This window comes from Epinephelus fuscoguttatus, linkage group LG19 (genome assembly GCF_011397635.1).
Source record: "Epinephelus fuscoguttatus linkage group LG19, E.fuscoguttatus.final_Chr_v1".
Classification (NCBI taxonomy): domain Eukaryota; kingdom Metazoa; phylum Chordata; class Actinopteri; order Perciformes; family Serranidae; genus Epinephelus; species Epinephelus fuscoguttatus.
Genome location: NC_064770.1, coordinates 19,682,170 through 19,703,206, shown reverse-complemented (window position 1 = coordinate 19,703,206; position 21,037 = coordinate 19,682,170). Strand labels below are relative to the sequence as shown.

General features: G+C 40.4%; 1 protein-coding gene across 1 annotated transcript in view; it reads left to right on the top strand.

Moving 5' to 3' along the window:
- Nucleotides 1-4,344: 4,344 nt before the first annotated feature.
- gcgra (glucagon receptor a) overlaps nt 4,345-21,037 on the top strand; it is a 59,822-nt gene continuing 43,129 nt past the window's right edge. The window contains exon 1 of the mRNA XM_049561893.1: nt 4,345-4,616. The gene's annotated coding sequence lies outside the window, so the exon portion shown is untranslated. The remainder of the gene's footprint in view (nt 4,617-21,037) is intronic.

The window sequence follows — 21,037 nt, the reverse complement described above, 5'->3', positions numbered from 1 at the left end:
AGGGACTGCATATTGCAAGTTTACATGACAATGGAGACAGTGCCGTTTCCAAAAAATTGCACTCTGGAACCCGTTTTCAAAACGTTGCATTTTCAGGTACCCAAAACGCCGCTGTCGTGTCATTTTCAGTTGAAATTGTTGTCGTATAAATGGGACCTTAAGCTGGCTGATGGTGTCAGGTGCAACTCATCTGGCCAAACTGTCAGCGGCTGGTTTTAGAAAATGACCGCAGACGGCGTGTTGGTTTGCTGCTGCAGGTGCTCTGTCTGTAGGCAGATTTTGTTACCTTTCAGCTGTTTCCCTGTGTTTAGTCTTTATGCTAAGCTAAGTTAGCTGGCTGCTGGTAGCTTATTTATCATTCAGACATTAGTGCTGATCTCATTTAATGCTCAGCAAGAATAAATAATAATAAAAGTACATTTTATTTTTTTACTGTTACCTTTAATAGCACTTAAGGTGCTCTTAAAACACACAATAAGTAACAAAGCACCAGTATTAAAACATTAATGACAATAAACACACAAAGAACAACATAGCATAGCTCAGCAATGATTTAAAATCAGTATAAATAAGCTACAATTGATGCTGTTAAAATGAGTAAGCTAGTTTAAAAAGATGCTGTTTTCTCAGTAGCAGTTCAGCAGCAATTCCATAATGGAGTTCAGTACAAGGAAAGGACATGACGTCAGTGACAGTGTTCGAATTTGGAGCCAGACTTTGGTGCCAGTTCTATTCAAGTTAATGGAGTGAGCACGGCAAGACACAATAGCCTATAACCCATCATATCTTTGTTGTTTCACCTCTGACTGAAAAATCCTTTCACGAAATTAAAAACACACATTACCTGATGCTGACTGATGTTTCTTATCTTAATGTGTGCGATAATTTTTCTTATTACTGGTCTCCAAACAGATCATGGCTCTGTCTCAAGGTCTGCAATGTTGGTGAGTGGTCGCAAAGGTTGTAGCTTAATGGTTGTGCTTGACAATGATAGAGCCTGACATAGGATAACTTACATAAATGTAAAACAGACAAAGCATAAGCATAAAGTCCTAGTTTGGTGGGTATTTACTTCATGAGTCAGAATAATGATCAGAGCTATAAATAAACTGATCTGGATATAATTGCTGATCTGTTTGGAGGCCAATCACAAAGAAAGCAAATGTGCATATTAAATCAAAAAAACATCAGTCAACATCATATAATGTTTGTTTTTTTATTTTGTGAAAATATTTTTCAGTCAGTGATAAAATAACAAAGATATGATGGGTTATAGTGTTGTTTGCCGTGCCCGCCCCATTAACATCAATGGAGGTGGTGCCAGTGCAAAATTTGAATGTTGTCACTGATGCCATGACCTTTTATTCTTTGTTTCCTTGTTCAGTATGCACAGTGGTGTAGTGGTACTAAACCTGTTCTCATTTCAAGGTTGTCAAATACTGCCACTTTGTCAGTAAGTTTGGCGTCGGACACTGACAGCAAAAGCTGCCTTTCTGCCAGGTGGCGTCAGTTTGAAATTCTGCCAGTAGCAACGTAATATAAGGGCCGGTGTATGGGTCCAACCAACCCTGGACTTTCACCCGGTATTCCAGTGTTTGCTTCCAATGTGGAGCCAAACCATGAGTTTTTTTTTCTAAACCCAACCAGGTATCCTTTTGTTGCCTAACCATGTACTTTTGCTGACATTCCTGCCTTGGCTGCTGCATCCTAGAACATCAGCAGCAGATGCAGGAGGATACCTGACATGTAAAATGTAGATGTGAAAGTCCACTGAAAAATGGTGATATGTGATGACCTGGGATGAGAAGGTGTTGTGGTACTTGATGAGGTAGATGTACTACTACAAAGATAAGTAGGTTACAGAGAAGGTAGTGGCTATACTCTCCCATGTCCTCCTAAAAACAGAACTTTTGTTTGGTATGCATTTTTTATTTCTTTTGGTTATTTGGCATCATTTGGATCTGATAAGTTTAAAAAACTAAACACTGTCAATGATAATGAAGTCCCAATGTTGTCAGACAAGATGATAATAAAGTCATTGGGCCCTATTTAGATGGTCTAAAACGCAAAGCGCCAGGCGTGCGGTGCATGGGCGTGTCCCAGTCACTTGCTAGTTCAACAGCGCGTTTTCAGACTGTGTGCCATGGCGGACAGTCTAAAAGGGTTGGACTTACTCTGTGAATTAGTGGCACGTTTGGCACCTGTAATGGAAACCCAACCTGATTTGATTAACACAGCTGCAAAGTAATAAGTTCACATCCCTCTCAGCCAACCACAAACAGCCACAGCATCAGATAGGGAGAATATATTCAGCATCTGTCATCTTAGAAAAGTCAAAAGAAAAGAAACAGAGTGAGACTGTGAGAGAGAAAGAGAGAACACACACGCACGAGAGGAACGCTGTCAACAAATTGTAAATTATTCAATTTATTTTATTTTAACCCAGGAGGTTAGAGAGCCCAGCTCCCTCTCCAGCATCCTGACCCCCCCTCCCCGCCTGAAGGTGCAGGAAGGGCTGGTCCCGTGGCTGCACCCGGGCCGTCTGGTCTGGCTGTGCGCTGGCTGCGGAGCTGGGGTCATCCTCCTCCTCCTCCTCCTCCTCCTCCTCCTCCTCCTCCTGACAAGATGATTTTCAGTTTTCATCTTTGAGTTTGTGATTTACATGCCAAAATGACCACAATTCAATTGGGAAAGACAAGTTCATTTTACAGGCTATGCATCATCAGCCCGTGGAGGTCTGCTCGCAGTTCCGTATATTCGGACACTGCAGTTTGGACCTCCTGGATTATGATGATCATTATTACTGCGATTAGATCATTCTGATTAATGACTGACCATTAAGACGTGTTCCTGATAAATATTTTAATGTGCACAATAATAACGTTTCACATTGTAATCATATTTTTATTTGTTATCTTTTACATATGTGTGGCTGCTCCGTGTGTGTCTGAGCAGAGTGCACGTGCGTTGTGCACCCGCCTAGAGACGCATATTACTAACTTGTTTAACAGCGAAATACTGCGCCGTTGACTTTAGACCAGGTTTTTGTTGGTCACTGGCGCATTTGCTTTTTACGTCATCTAACTAGCAACGCGCCATGACTGCGCCTGACCACTCCTCATTTTTAGACCAACACACCCAGAGAAGCGCAAGTTCATTTGCTAGTTAAACGACGAGGGCGCAGGGCGTGAAAATGACAACTGCGCCTGCATGTCAATAGCAATGACACTTGCGACATGGATTATGCGCCCTCCGCCGTCCACTTTAGACCATCTAAATAGGGCCCATAATCTCTTCAAATGAGTACTTTCTAGTTAGTACTTTAACACGCAGCTTGAGAAAATTGAATTATTGGCTTAGTCTGACTGAAACTGGACTTTCAATAGTTTGATTGAAAATCAAACTACAGTATTACTATGTTCTGTGCATGCACCACTTTTTCTTTCGTGAGCTTTCACCTGGAAGCAGTGCAGCAACTCCCAGAAAAACAAACAAACAAACATCATGGCAACGGAGAAGCAGAAGACGCAATTATGGACGGACCAGGAAACTACATTCATACTCCGACAGCTAAAGGAGCTAAACATTTTGAAGTTTATGGATGGTAGGAAAACGCAAAATGCGGATTCATTTTAAGAAGTTTCTGAACAAGAACCGGAACTAGTTCAATAAACACTATATTAAAAAGGACACAGCGCCGACTATCGAGGCGGAGTCAGATGTACTTGGTCAGAAATTCATTTTTTTCTTCTGTATACTCAAAACAAGAGGAGAAGTCTGACTTGACTGATTAGCCTAGCTATGAGCTTAACTCGACTACTGCGTGCATGTAAACATACTGAGTGTCTTAGCTTGTTGTGATGTCTTCATATGAGGGCACAGGGTATTGGGAGGATATATCCCAATGGCTTTCAGGCGTAGAAAGAAATGTGGTTATACCCCGTATACCCGTGTAGACCCACTATTACACCACCAGGTGTGCGCATGTAGGAGAGAAGTGAGTTCCTAAGTTTGGATGCAGTTTAGGAGAATTGTGCTGAGTTTGATGGCCGGATGTGCCTAAAATGTTACTTTAATGAGTGCTGTGCGTCACATTGACTGAGTTCCTTTCATGCACATTGTGCATATTGACAAAAACAAACAGGTACAATAAATATCAAAAACAGAAGTCCAGTAAATCTTGTTCCTTTTTCAATAAACCATGATGGTAAGATAATCTGTGAACTAATACACACACACACACACACACTACATCCCTGGGTTTAGTAGCTACCCCCCTCCCGGTTACGTCACAGGGTACAAGGAGCGCAAGTTGCAGCGGTGCGGCTCGCGCTCACTCAGCCCCTTGCCAACTGCGACCACAAAGCTCAACCGATCACTTTATAAACCTCTTATTGAAACGTTGTCCCAGAGATAGTTAACTTCTCTGCAGCAGCTGACAGGACTCAGGACTTCCCTCCGAAGCTGAACGCAGGCGGTAATTTATTTTGAAAGTTGGATTACAGCGGAGTCTCTTGAAGAACTGAGAGGAAATATTGTCTGCCAGATGCTGCTCAGAAGATGAGCAGCAGCGAAGTACAGATTTGGGAAATCAGCGGAATCTTGTGCTGTCAACGGTAATTACTTCTCTATTTATTTCCTCCAGTTTGATGATATTTCCACGTGTGCTGCAAGTGAACTGAAATATCACTTACTTTAAAACAAATCACGGGCTTTTATAAGAAGAAAACTGCGACTTTATAGGGAGATTGTAAATGGGTATTTATACGACTTACAAACTTCGTGGTCATGGTTTAATTTCCTGGAATTTAATGTACAGTGACTGCTGGTGGTGTCACTTATCGCTCCCATTCAAATGCCGTATTATCTGGACCATCCACTATCTGGGATCTGCACTTGGTCAGTCAAACCCACAAGTAGGCTATGTTTTACTTAGTGGATGTCAAGGTAATGTGACCCTATTTACGAGCACAGTCATGCAGTTATTCATAAAAATAAGGAGTTTTCTGGCTCTGAATGGGCTTCAAACACCAGTTAAACACAACTGCACTTCTAAATTATTTTAATTATAACATCATTTATTGCTGCAAAACAGAATTTTTTATATTAAGTACAAGTGCAGGCACATAGATGCATGTGAAACCTACATAGTAGCCTACTGAAACTGCTTATTTAATAGCTGTAAAGGAGTCAGGCTGCTTAGGGATGAATAAAACAGCACATGCAATGTGATTAAATAGGCTACAATGCAAATTTTTAATGAGAGGTGAGATTTTACTTTAAAGGCATGTGCTGTTGTAAGTTGTGGTGTTTCTGCATTGTGTTCTGTGGTAATGTGTTTCTGTTATTGTGTCCACCCTGTGTACTGTGTGATGCAAACAGTTTATAATGAGGGCTGTAGTTAAGAGACAACACCAGATCTGTCAAACTGAAACCAAGTCTAAGGTCAGCGTGAATTTGCACGGAGGACCAAAAATAATAGGGCACCCTAAGTTTAGGACTGTGAGACATGACCAAACAAAGTTGTTTTTTTTTTTTAGTTTTTTTTTTTTAACAAAACTAAATAAGTTATCTTGCCCTCTTTGTGCAAATAATTGCAGAATTGTAAAATATATTGAGGCCAGGATGTGCACAAGCTCAGGGCTACACATAATGTATTTATTTTTTTTATTTATGTGAATGAAAATAGTCAATATTTGTGTGTGTTTCTCTCATATATTATTTTATTTATACATTTATTTTACAATAGACTCTCTGACTCTGAGGCAAATGAAGTGTGGGCATCCTGTGCTGTACATTCGAAAAATGTGTTTCATTATGTACCAGGCAGGATAAACACATTAGTGAGTCTCTGTTTACACTTTAACACTGAATACATACACATTTAATTGTTTGGGGAGCTAATTGTCCAGGAGTGATTTTGAATACCTAATGAGACCCACTTGGGCAGCATCACGCGAGTGACAGAACAACATGTCCTAGTGCCTTCTGCATGTACTGTTAGGTAAACACCTCTTACACATAACTAAACAAACACATTCATTCATATCCCCCGACACATCTGCTGGAGTAATAAGAGAGATGCGTGCTTCTTGCTGAGGAATCAGTTCGGTGCGTACAGGTGCACTCCATGAATGAGTGCTGCCTCACTGTATGTTGTCTGTAGAGGTAATTTGCAAACATTAACGGGTGGTACAGGTGCGTCAGTGCATACAAGATAAACACAAGTGCAGTTTTGTGATGCATTAAGTAATCTTCTGCTCTCTGAGTGCTACTACAATCAGCAGGGTGAACTTTTCCCAGCTGCGAGTGCCATTATGTGTGCGCGTGAAAATGCTGAATGATCAGTTTGGTGTGAAGGATTGCATTTGTTCAGAGGTTACATAAACATTTTAATCTCATATGCATGCAACACACTGCATTTGCAAAGCTCACCAGCTAAATGACTGTGAGACTGCGACTGTGATCAGGCGTCAAGGGGCTGAAACTGAAAGCAGCGAGTGCTTGCTGATATTTTTGCACTCTTTAGAGTGCTGTACGTCAGTGCTATAGTGTTCAGCTCCATCCTCCTGAGGTCTTTTTCACTAATTTCATATGGGAAGCGATGTATTCAAATGACTGCACTCTCCTTCCTCTCTTTGTCTGTGGAATTTTGTGCCTTGAGCAAAGCAGCATCAGTACCACATAGTGTCATCTCAGCTGTAATTGTCATTGAGGCGTGAGTGTGCTTGTGTGGTAGGATACCTATATGGACATTTCTGGCTGCAAAAATATACCAAAAGCTTTTTTTCACTTGTCACCTCTGATGTCATTTCAAGTTGTTTAAAACGAATGCTGTGTTGTGGATGTGTGCTTTGATAGAGTGAGGTATTGTGTTCCTATAGCAAGCTCTACGTTATCTCAGCAGAAAGCCACAGAGATAAGTTGAAACAGGTGGTTACAGTTTATTTACATGCATTTTGATTAGCTCTAGTTTTCAAAAGTCAAAACACTGCAGGGCAGAAGCTTTTCTAAAATCTTGCTTTTATCCAAATGATGTTTAGAAAGCAGGTAAGGCTGTCATCAGATGACAAGTGCAGATGAACCTGTCACAGTCGTATAGATGTTGTGCCCAAAGGGGATAAACTGCAGATAACCACAAAATCAGAAGCTGTGCAGATTAAGGTGGACTATAATGGAAACTGCCACATAAACTTGGAAACTATTTTTTTAATCAGGTACTTTTCAATTCCACACTGGAGGAAATGTGACATGAAGTGAGAGCACATGTAAGGCATCCTAGATGTGTTTATTTTTAAGTTTAATAGACATAAAAAACTTGTCCAACATTTGATCTGATCACCCAAGTTGTACCTGATTACGGGGCAAGGAACTATTTATTAAACTTTAACTGTCTTGAGTCTTACATTTGGCCTTCATGACGATTTTTTAAATTTTTTTAAAGATTTTGTTTAGAAATACGTGGTAAGATCTTTAAAAAAAATCACAAAAGTAAAATAATTTTAAAAAGGCATTTATATAAACATTGTGAAACAAAAATTGGATGTGTTGGAGTCAGGGGACATAGTCGTACCTAGCAGGTATATTTTAACCTGTTTTAAGAAGACAAACTTTTTAATTGAATAAGGGACTGTATGAAAATTATTGCGGTTGTAAAAAAAAGCAAATCCCCAAGCAGGCATATTATTTTTTCTATGACTCATCTCTTGACTAAGGGAAAAAAATTGCTAAACAACTTCTGAAAATAATAAAACAGGGTTAAATTGGTGCAACTTGTTAAATCATGGGGGAGAGCGGGGTCAGTTGGGACAGGTAAGGACAGTGTCTTTTTAGTGAGAAAGCAGCTATATGACTATGCCTTTCACCCTGCTCATACTCAGCCACAACCTCTTCAGTTTCTACCTCAAAGTGGAGGCCTTCTGTCTATTCCTCACAGTTTATTTACAGTTTTGAATTCAACAGTGCGTAAATTTGGCCTTTTTGTTGTTGTTCTTCTACCATACTGGTACTTTATTACTTTACTTTATTTAAACCCCTGAGCAATGCGGAGTTCAACCCCTTGTTGCTATTGACTTTTTTGTGTTGCAATAGCCTACATAAACCTTTGAGCTACATGTAGCATATGGTAACCACATTGAGCTGATGGGTACCAGTAAAAAGTTGGAAGAAAGCCAAATCCCATATCTCAGTAATTTATGAAGAGATAATGATTTTACACATTTTCTTTTTCTCAAGGAAATGTGTGAATAGGCAATTTTATAAATATAAGGTGTTCAAATTTACACTGCACATTTAGAACAAGGTGTCCCAGCAGAGTCACTCACTGTTCCAATTGTCCTGGGGAAAATGTACTCCTTGTACATTTAACAAAATAGTGCTTTTAACGTTTTAACGTGTTACATTTTTAGTAGATAGGCTACCTATATCTGTACAGGGATCAAACTATTTTCACTAATGTTTAATGCCTGTTTCACGCTACACGATATCAGCCCGATTATAGCCCGACGCAGCAACGTATGATGTCAGCATGGATCGTGAACGACAATGAGTGTCGTAAGTGATAATTTCATCTAATACAATTTTAAAATAGTGGCTTTTGCTCACCACAACTGCAGAGGCTCCCAGCTTCATTTGAAACAGACTACATTATAGACAGTCCGTTATTTATTAATCCCTCTGCATCTTTATATTTTTACTTTTTATCCGCTCCTTTGCCTTGATAAAGTTAATGCATCGTGCCATCATTTCAAACTCAACACTTCTTGTACTGTTTCAAATTAAAAGCCCATTATAACTTCGGTTGAGAGAATCCCTTAATTTTTTTAAAGGCTTTTATTGTGAAACATTTGCAGGAACTTGTTGTGGAGGATTCAGTGACTTGCATGTTTGCGTATGGTACTTCAAATGGAGCTCCTGCCATCTGGTGGTGCTTTTTATGTTACTACAACAACATTTCAGCTGGCACATGACACAGTGACTGAAATAATAGTAATAATAATAAAAAATAGGACAAAAATAACCTGATGACATCACGACCGGGAATAATTGGTGTGGACCATCGTGTAGTGTGTCATGTCTGTCGGCCAAGTCACAGCACGATTTTATGACTCCACAACTGTGTAGTGTGACATAGTGACTGTCAGAACGGGCAGAAATGTTGTGTAGTGCAAACCAGGCATAAGTAGTCTGTGAGTAATGGAAGGTTATTTTGCAATGGCAGAAAAGTGTCCCAACTATCCCCGCTCTCCCCGAACTTAGTGCAAACCAAAGTGCACCTTTATGAGCCCCGGCACAAGGGAACATTTTCTTTATGATGTAACCATTTGTATAACTAATTGCAAAAGAAATGATAGCTAAGCCTTGAGCCAAAACAAATGCAACACCCTTTCACTTTAATGACCTCCTCTCCCCCTCTAAAAATTTTCATACAGTCACTTACAGAAGAAAAATGAGAAGATGGAGATGTCTTCGTATAATTGATCCAGATCCAGGTCAAACAGACATATATCACAGTGCTGTCTGCAAAGCACTTTAGGACTTTCCTCATTCACGAACATGCGCTCGTCCTGCACGTCTTTGATCTTTAATTTGTTGAGTCAAGCACTCATGCTGCCGAGACAAGAGTTATCCTGTCTGTAAACATTCAGCTTTGTGTATGCGGGAACTGTGACTGCTGGAGATAAACTGTGAAGACAGTCAGTGTGGGATAAATCAGGGATGGGGAGGATGCATGAGAGGGAGCAATTGATTCTTTGGACTCAACCGTACTGTGCATCTTCACAGCTGATGGACACTGTGAGACTATTAAGTACGTAACACTGAAATGCATTGGTTGGTCCATGGTGGCGTATTGTAGTGCATAATTGGCACGCTGCAAGATTGAGGTGAAAGAGAGGTGAACAAAAGACAGACTTAACGCTTGACAAGGGAAGAGAGAGGACAGCCCTGCATATCTCTGCACGTCTCTTTGCCCTTTGTGGTTTCCTGAGTATGAGCCAGCTTTCAACATGGGAGCGAAAGAGAGAGATGGATGAGTGAGATGAGAGAGATGCAGTGGCTTTGCTTATTTCTTGCTCTGTGTCTTCTTTTCTTTGGCTGTATTGTCGAGAATAGAGCTGAGAAAGAAAGAAACATAAAGACAGACACAGATCGCAGACAGACAAAGAGACAGATTGAGACAGCAACAAAAGAAACAGAACAAAAGAGAGAGATGATCAGGAGATCCTCAGCTGATGGCCTTTGGTGGCGCGGAGGACAGGTGTGAGGAGGTCTGTAGGTGTCAGCAGCTGTCAAGTTGCAATGGATGTCCCGTGCTGCTCCACAGGCTCCAGTTCAAGCGGACCCCTGTAATGGACCCAGGAGGGCTAAGAATAGCTTCCACTACAAAGAGCTGTCACTCCGGATTGTAACAGAACGGTGATAAGGGTCTGACTGGATACCACCGCAGGGTTCCACTTTGCCGTACAGCTCCTAACACCTTGTCTGCGAACACACACATGTGCACACACTAATAGGTACATGAGCAAATACAAAAAATGGCAAGGTGGATAATTTAATGATGCAGACACCTCAGAAACAGCAAGTATGAGACAAAATTCTGCGGTGGTAATCCCAAAGATTTCAGTCCCGGTTGATCTGACGACAGCCGTAGTCACAGAGTTCTGGGGGCAGCAAATTAAACTATTTTCATTTTAATATAGCAGTCAGGTAATAACTGACCTTTCTCTGTCATTCTGTGAGCAACCGTGGTCTGATTTTACACTGCACATGGCATGAGTTTGCAGGCAGCTGGGCACTGTGAAAGGAGTTGGTTACCTTCAATGACTATAAGATGGATAACCAGTCTCCACTTCTTTCCACTGTAGAAAAATTAAGCCAAAATACCGCAGATACGGCCAGCAGATACTGGTGAGGTAATTTAAAGTCTGCACAGCGGTATCGACTTTGCCCTGTACGACCAATCTTGAGCAGCGCCATTGATAGCGATTAGCGCACACAGCTGTCTGTCATGATGTCAAACTTTTTATAGACTACTTTTAATAGAATCAAGTAACTGATTAAAGCCAAACCTAGCAGAAAAACACACTTGAACACACATCGGCATGATAATAACTATCTAAAATGACAGAAACCATCTTTGAGAATTATATGACGCGTGTTTAATCTCCTAGTTTGACCTATGTCCTATCAGCTAACATGGGGTTTATGATCTATACTGCAGCCAGCCATTAGGGGATGATCAAGATGTTTTGGTTTCAATTTGGGGAGATGTCATGTTGTCTGTCTTTATTATACAGTCTGTGTTTACCTTGCTAAGTTGGAGGTTTGCAGCCTGTCACCTGCAGCTCGTCATCTAACAGCTTACTGTGGCTGCTCCTTGTTTTTCCATTGCTCCCTGCAGTATTTTAAACTGATGTGTTGGCAGAAAATGCAGTATTTTGAAGACACATTTTTGATGAACAATAGCGGAAAATTCTAAGCTCACTGAAAAAACACATTGGATTTGCTGTGACCCGCTTCAAAATAAAAGTCAACTTGCGATCCGACAGTTAAATGCTTTTAATGTGAAGCTGCAACACTCAGTCGTTTTTGTGTGTGTACCTTCGCATCATTCTCTGTCCCCTTCTCTAAATTCTGAGGTTTTTGCAGGTCTGTGAACCCAGCACAAATTTGATCTCTTCATGAGTTTATCGTTTCTCAGCAGTACGTTGTGGAGTTTGAGTCACAGGGTTGATAATTGTCAGTCGATCCGATTATAGCTTATCAGATTGATGACGAGAGGAGCAGCTGCTGCAGAGGCGAGTGACAGAAAACTTTTAGAATGAGGTCAACGTTCTGCTCCTTCTGTGTCCAGAGTACACTCTGCTCTCTGAATGTGTGATGCAATGAATATCACACAACACTAACAGTGCACCTAAGGAACGGTCAAGCTCAACAAATAGAAAATCAATATGTGGCGCTAGATGTTGACATCGTGGCAGACCACCACAAATACATGAATGTGTGGGAAACCCTTTTGCCACTGCAAAAAAACCAAAAACAAAACACAAACAAAAACATGTGGCTTTTTAATGCAGTGGGAATGGTTACACACCTGGGTCAAATCACTCTGCAGCAGTCACAGCTATTTATCGCCTTCCGCTCCGATCAGCATTGATGGGAACATGCTACTTTTAGCCCCTTAACTGGCGAGATGTAATGATGCAGCATCACACAACACCGTCCATCTTCACCCAAGCAGTGCTCAAACATCGATCCAAAATAGTCTGCACTGATCTTGAAAGAGAGACTGTCTTATAGTGCTGTCTACTGTTAACCTGTTCTCCGGCCTGTCTGTGATGTTGACATGACACACCAAAAAACAAAACACAAAACACACACACACACACACACACACACACACACACACACACACACACACACACACACACACACACACACACAGGAAGGCATACTTGTCTGTCAGTAGACAAAGCTCTGGTCTACTGACAATGGGAAAGGAGTCTATAGCCTATTTTTAGCAGGTTTACTCGTGTTTTAAAAACCCATGTACACAGGCTAATTTTGGTGGAAGTGGGGTGTTAATGTTACTGAAGTAGAAGCTGCATATTTTTTAAGTGCACTGGGGCCTTTTGTATGCTATTTCAGGCTACAAAAACAACAAAATTCAATATTTTTCACACATAAAACATCATAATAAATCTATAGCTGTTTTGGACCCAGGTGTATTACTAAGTACCCAAATAAGCACAGTGTAAAGTGCGTAGTATGAGCAGTTTTCCAGAAAGCTGCAAGCAGCAGTATCACAGGCCGAGTAGTCAGCCTGTTCTGAACTGACACAGCACTTGTATGTGCAGATACACAGTGTTTACTGTATACACAATTCAGCGGGAAATATCAGAACCAATCCCTTCCTGTTAGTGGCAGGAAACATCTACTCCTTATTGAATAGACATCGACTCCCATATTGCTTCGAGCCACGACTTGATCGGTGATTTTGTCGCCCAACTTTCAGGCACATGCTGGGTTAAACGGATAAGTTAAGAGTTTATTAAATCTTCCCAAGTGCACCCAACAGTGTGCCAGTAGCAGAGCAACTGTCAGATCCTTTAATGAAACCGCTTCGAAACCAGCTCTTTACCTCCAGGGGAAAATCAAATTACTTATTTGTTTTTTATGGAGCAATAAACACATGCATTTGCTATAGCAACGGAAAACCACTGGTGGAAGCGGAGGATGCGCGCAGTGGCTACCTTGCTCCATTGCTGGGGATTTTAAAGGATGCTTCAATATTGATACATCAGGCGAAACATGTCATTAAGGCCACAGCTCAGAGCGTATTGTGCTTTGAGTAGTGGGTCGCGTCTGTTGCTTTTCCTCCACGTTCTCAGATATCAGATATGAAGTGCAACACATTCCATCACTTACTTTGGTCTGGGTGGCTGCCAACAGCTCACCCTCCTGCCCCTGTGAACAAATCCAGACAATGTTTTGGTGTTGCCTGCTCTGCAGTCGGGAAACAACAAGATTAATCAAACTGACAGAGCCGTACGTCCCACCATGGTGGACAGGCTGAATTGTTTCTGCAACGCCAGTCAAGAGGAATCAGCACTTGAGCTGATGTCAACGAAAAGGAGCTAAATGTGATTTTTAAATTGTTTTCTAGGTATTTGTCTTAGTGTTTTTCTTGCCGCAGCTAGGAAACACCGCATCATTCCTCCACACACTGATCATAAGAAACCTATTCCAATATTGTAAATAAAGCAGAAGCAGTGATGCGATGCTCTGGGGAATCTGCATCATTTCATTCTTGGTTCGGTAAGAGGTTTGCTATTTAAGCCTCACAGCACGCAGATTCACCACATTGCCTCTGGGTATCAGCCAGACATTGAAACATCTAAATCCCGTCTTTACTGAATCATTTTAACAAAGTTCCACAAGGAATAATTTGAGGATTACAGCGTCCCAGTGTGTATGCGGTTCAAAGGCGACTCTTGGAGCTGGCACTGTGCAGGGAAGCAGAGAGATTAATTTATCCATTATTTTAAATCAATACCCGCTCAGTGGTAATGTTGGTGTCATTAATAATGGCTTTTTAAAATCACTCATCCTTTTAAAGGAAATCCTGTTAATTCATTACAGAAGAGCTGTTACAGAGAATGAGTTTCTGCAGAGGAAAGGATTATTCATATTATGAAATCGAAAAAGTTATGAATAAGTATCATTATTACATGAACACACTGATGGTTTAGACACTGTAGCCTATAGATAGCTCATTTTTTTAAGTCGAACTTACATTTGTACTCCCTGAATTTTTGTAAACATGAGCAAAAATGACACTGTAGCTATTTTAGTTTTTGGAAAGAGGATAAAACTATATTATGGACACATTTGTGATATAGCACCTAAGATTCAAGACTCTGGGCAGGTGATTCCATGGTAGTGCTATACCGAGATTTGAGGGTGTGGTTAGGAGATATCGGTTTCCATGTTACGCTACTGACTGGAGCACGTCATGGCCTTGTATAGTCCACGAATGTTGATAGAAGATACTTTTCCCTCCTTTTTTAACAAGCTCACATTTCATTGGTTATGTACTATAAGTAATGTACGGCATCTTTTGCTCTACAACGTCAAACATTTGGAGGACCCACAGTGCAGCCTGTTCTCATTCCTAGGGCAACAAATACAACAGCTTTGTCAGTGTCCATTAGCCAATGATCCTTATGCGCTAGGTACAGTGTCGTGTCCGTATGAGACATACTGGACTTTCAACCAGCTCCAATATAAACCCATCCGTGGTAATGACATAGTTTAAAGTAACCTCTGTCCAAAACATTCAGACAGTGCTGGCGGCCTAGTGCCATTCAGATGATGGTAAGCAGCCAAGAAAAAGACAATGAGGATATTTACCGATATCATCTCATATCGATCCCAGGCTCTTGAACTGAATCAAATTGAAATTATAGTGTGGCAGACGTTTTGATATCAGTAAATATTGTTTTATTTTCCAAAGAACCAAAATATCATATTATGATGAGAAGTCTGGAGAGAGCAGTGGTGAATGGTTCAAAAATACACAGGACTTTTTACCCAGGAGACCGGTGTTTGTGTCTTGTGAAACAGTGGGTTTTTTAAAACTAGATTTTAATCACATAATTATCAATAATAATAGAAATAATTATCAATGACATATTTTAACCCAAATGATCTTTTTCTAAATCTAGCCAATTAGGTGTGTTGCCTAAACCTAAAATAGTTTTGGTGACAAAACCTACGTTTCCTGTGAACACTTGTGATTCTGAAAAAGCCAGTATGCATGTAATGAGCGGAAACTGACATACTGTCCCTGAGCATCCAAAACTGATGTGAAAGAGTACATCATACTACAGCCTGTTCTCATGCACTGTTTGAATGTATAACTATGACATTTGTATAACCCACGTAAACAGGAAGGCTACAATCACATGACCAATGCACTGTTAGAAGTAAAGAAGGAAATAAAAACCGAAAGTCCATGTAAGGAGGCAGGTTGTGGTGGTGGATGGGTAAAACAAACAGGACTTTCCCCGAAGGGTTTGCTACTGTGTGAATTCATTAGTCATCATCATGCATTGTCATTAGATATCCTACAAACTATTATATATATGTATTTTTGTAAGGTAGCATGCAAAATGTTGTGTGAGAATTTGTTGCATACTTTGTGTAGGGAGTTAAGGAGTTGTGTTAAGGAGTTGGGAGTGAGAACATGTTGCTTTGTGCTACTAACACTGTATTTCACTCAGAAGGTGGAAGCTTTCACATGGAGTGACGTCCATAGTACTTTAATCACAGATGGTACTAACAGCAAAAAGCAGCAGGTAGCGACCCCAGGTGCCTGACTACACAGACATTAAATCTATCAAATTACACTGTCAGAAAGAAAAACTCACGCCCACATACTGATCTATTTGCGGAAATTTACTTTTAATTTCAGTTTGACTTTAACACTCAATGAACAGCTCACTTTTCAGGTGTGTAGAACACAATGAGCTGATGAACATTATTTCAGGCAATACTGGATGTCATACTCAAAAGTCTGTGTTGCCTCATTTTTGTATAAAACGTCAGTTAGGATGGAACAAGACGTTGGTTTTCTTGGTGACAAACCAGTCAGGTGGGATTGCATGATAAAAACATCAACTTCTGTGATGTATTAATAGCATTTTGAAGTCTTAGAAATTAAACTGTCAAAACCTGTGATTAAAAAAAATGAACCAGGTACGGGAGTGAGAGTGGAGAGCCAACCGTCTTTGATATTTGAGCTCAAAAGATGTGGAGCAGTAATAATTTAGTGCTCCTTCCCATATGTTAATACTTAGCCAAACTTCTTTGGGTATCTGGTAAATAGCCCTCTACAGACAATCAGCCTGCCCATTAAACTCAATCAGAGCTTATATAAGATATGTAGCTTCGTACTCAGGAGGTCATGACTGGAATTATCTCAAAGGACTCAGATAAGTCATGTTGGCCTGAGAGCAGCCAGCGGGCTGTGATGATGGAAACACATCACTGTTGCTGTCTTTGCTCTAAGATGAATCACACAATCAGGCTCAATGTGGCTTATATGATTACTCACTAATGACCAACCTACACGCTCTAGTGTGGACTGAACAGAGGCCACGTGCACGTGGCTGTCCACAGGTCACCATTGGTCAAGTTGTGGATCAGATTTGAGAGTTTGAAAGGTTGTGTTCATGTCTGGCTCACATCTCACTTAACCTGCCTGTCCCGCGGGAAGTAAATTCCTTTTCAATGCACACAGAAACAATTCCATGCAGGGTGGAGATTGGAGCAACAACAACAACAACAAAAAAAAAAACTCACGCAGGAGAATCAATACCAGCAGAGGAAGATAAAAGAACACAAAAAGGTTCTGCTTTTCTCTGAACTGCTTTGTAAACCCTGGAGAAGGGAACGTTATTGAGCCATTTTCTGTTTGTTCACATCCACACTGTGAGGCACTAAAAATAACCCCTCCTCCTTTGCAACATGTGTGGGTCGAGGGTCAAGTGCAGCTCCTTTTGCTCCCCAACACGACCTATTATCACAGTACAGAGCACAAACAACAGTTGCTTTATCTCATCAACTGCTCAACTGGAAACTGTCGCAACCATGCCTTTGCCATGGGCTTTGGATCGCATGACAACTTTAATCCAGCCACAAACAAATTATCTGAAATTTCTGGTTCGCTGCTCATTCTAAACTTTCAGGTGATGCTTGTTTTTAAATTACAGTTTCAACTCTTGCTATTTTTTGCTTTTTTTGAGTGAAATGATTGCACAAGTATAAAGACAGAGCATTTTCAAAATTTGATGCGATTATCAGGTGCATTCGATGTCTCTAGTCCTTCATCAAGTATATAAAATAACATTCTTTCCTAAAGTCGCAAAGCCTTCACGGGATTAAAAACATATATACAAGGGCAAAAGCAAAAAAAAAAGTAATGATGATGGATACATCTAAAATGGCAGATAAAGCATTCAGTTTTTTTTTTATCTGTTCTTAAGAAAGGTCCTTCGAAAAGTCAGTGTCAGATTAATGACCTGCTCTTAAACTGCAGAACTGTTTGCATCTGTGTTTTCATACTGATGAATCCCATTGTCCTTTTAAATTGAAAGCATGTGCCGGTTGGTCCCAAGTAGCATAGGCAAACACCCCACAAATCATTATGAAAGGGCACAAATCTGCAGGGGCTGTGTGCACACATGGAAATGGATGAAGAAGAAGAGGGAAAAAAAATTGAGAGAATTAAGTAAAGACTACTCAAACAAAAGTCAAAAGCTCTGGATGTCAAGCATAAAAAAAACCTTCAGTGTTGTATGAAATGGAGAGAACTGGACCCAAAAGCGAGGGGGTTGAGGCTGGGCTCTCAGGAGAAACACGGCAGGCAAATGGGTAACCAGTGAATGTGGATCTGAAGCAGGTGGCAGGCTGAAGTGGCAGGCACACAGGTAACCAGTAAGTGTCAATCTGAGGCAGAAAAAGACAAGTTTTAAGCAAAAATCCATGAGGGGAAAAAAAGCAATCAGCAACAAGTAGGCCACGGTTAGTACCGCAAGGCAGACTGAACGACCTGGTGGAGACTGGACTGCAGAGCCGGGGTACTGCTGGAGTTGATTGGTGGATGGCTTTCAGGTGAGCAGGCAGATTGGCAGCAGGACTGACAAGGAACCACAAGAAACAAAGGGGAGGGGGAAAACAGCTGACACATGAGGAACAAAGGAAAGGCACAGACAATGACATTCAGTGGTTCTGAGGTGGAGGTACTTCAGCAGAAAGTAAACACCAAACGAGCTGTCATATTTCATAGCATCAGGGTTCAGGAGTGGATATAAAACGACACAAAAAACGATGCATAGGGTGTTAAAAATGTGCATTAATCATCCACCCAAACCTGCAAATTGTATACATTATAGTAGCACAATTGTCAGGGATAAGGATAATTGCCATGGCACTGTCCAAACTGTGCGAGTGCAGGGGTGTTTTTTTATTTCTAAGTAAGTAGTGCCATATCTAACTTTAAATTGTCTGAATAAACTGTTTAAAGAGGACTCAACTTTATATAAAAATAGTGGAAGCTCTCTGAGGCCCCTCTCACCCCTTAAGTTGCAAAATGATTTAGTCCAACCCTGAAATAGGATTAACCTCTAAACGCAGCCAGAGCCGAGTGATGCTCGTTATGGTGCTGGGGCACTGACATAAACTGGAATGTGTTTCCCCAAAAATGGGAAACCAGGGTTCTAAAGAAGAAAAGAAAGAAAGAAAAGAAAGGGAAATAAAGCCAACTGACTTTGTAAAAATGTTTTCAAAAGGTACAGGAGAGAGACGTGATTTAAGAGAGGAAGGGCGAGGTCCCACAAAGACTAGCTTTATGCATAGGGCCCAAAATTTGGAGCTACACCCCTGTTTTTGTGTGTTTACAGAGAAACTAAGAGAGGAGGAGACAAATTGGACTACTTCATGGTGTTTACAGAGAAACTAAGAGAGGAGGAGACAAATTGGACTACTTCATGCAATGTTTCTGTAAACTGTTAATAACTCAAAACGCTGCTTTGTCACTTTTTGCACCACCCATCCGCACCGCCTGTAATATTTTCTAGCCTCATCAATCACTAATTATTAGATAATGTGGGTCCCATTAACGTAACTGATGTGAACTGAGGAGTTAGTGTAGTGATTTAATTTCAAGAGACAATAATGCTTTTTTAATGGAAATAATTATTAGAAAATAATTAATTGCAAAAATATTAGGAGCAGATTGAGTTAAAATGATTTTCATAAATAAAAAAAAAAAGTCCCTGGGCATCTTTCTCTTGTTGTGTTTTTTCATCTGAAAGAGTGGAAATAATGAAATTACTGCAGTTTACTGTAAAATTTTATTTATTATTTATTTAACCTTAATTTAACCAGAAAAACCTGAGGTTAAAAATCCAATTTTCAAGAGTGTCCTGGCCATAAATTACAGACAGACACCATAGAACAAAAACACAGAATAAAAATGTAAAGCTCGAAAACAATCGATATAAAACACAAAATAAGATCACTACAAAGAAAAGCCAAGACAGTTAGGTCCTCATGCAGCAAACACAGCTCAGACAATGCTTCTGTTAAAGAAATAAAAGAGAAAAGGGGGGAAAACACAAACACTAATGAGCTGGTGATTGCTCTTTAAGACAGGCGCAAAGCACTTTTCAAATTACAGTGTTTTCGGTGATAATTGTATTTGAGAAGAAAGTGAAAACATTTGGAAAAAAAAAAAAAGGTCTGAAAATAGTTGCGTAGCTGCATAATCTCGGGGCCTTTCACTACAAAGGTCTGATCACTACTATGATCTCAGACTAAGCAACTGTTGAAGTGAAACCCAGTAAATTATTACACACAATGTATTTCTTGTTCAGTTTTCAACACATTAAAAAAATCTGTAAAGCCAAATAACCGTTCAACTGAACCATTGCTCATGAAATGGATCGTGACTTTAGATGATTTATTATAGGTTTTGCTTCCAGCACAGCTTCAGGTCGTCATTTGGCTAACAGACCTCGACCAGAAAATGTGGCAGTATTCCCTTAAAACTGATGAAACCACCAAGGGAGTCTTGGCTGACTTTTACTCCAGCTTTGGAGAAAAGAGGTGTTTAAAATACGCAGACGCTGTGCATGGTCTCAGGGGTGCACTGCATGGGAATTTTGATACAAGATAGAGCGTGTATGTCGATGTATGGTGAGCCACTGCAGCACAGTAGAGATTATTTCCGCTACTAAAGCATATTGACTATTCTAAGACTCATGTTCACAACACCGTGAAATAACTTCAGAATAATGCTCCACAGACGTGGAATAAGAATTTTTATGACACAGAAGTGCATTTGGAGGGAAAACTTTTGTTTTATTGATACAGAAAAGAAAAGAGCACAATGTGTTACATCATCAGAAGTGCAGTGTATAATGCATGGCCACATGCTGCAAAGAAATGGGGGCAGCATTTTATTGGTCTACTACTGGGGCTATAGAGCCTTAATTTACAGTCATCAGTGATATTAAAAAAAGCCAAATACTAACTAACAGCAGGGCAAGATTGTGCAAAATTTGACCCAACTGTTTGACTTAAACTTTGAGAGCCGGTCAAAATAACATTCGCGTGGGCCAACAGTCACATCAAAACCATATGGCAACATTGTTTTCTGGTATTGTTTGTGTCGTCATTAGTTTCACTAAAGATACATTTTGCTTAACAGCCAATTTAGATGTTACTTATCAGTCTAAAACAGCAGTTTGCAGTCCAAAAGTGGGTCGCAGGTCCATTCTGAATGGACTGCAAGTGACTCGCAAACATGTGAAGTTGGTAAAAAAAAAACCACACTTTGTTTGTTAGTACACTCAATTGCCGGCACAAGGCTTTTATTTTGAAGTGCCGTTTCCTGTTGTAGAATAAGTGACTAATGGATACTTAACATAGACAGCAAACACAAGTATGAGGCTGAATATATTAAACTGTG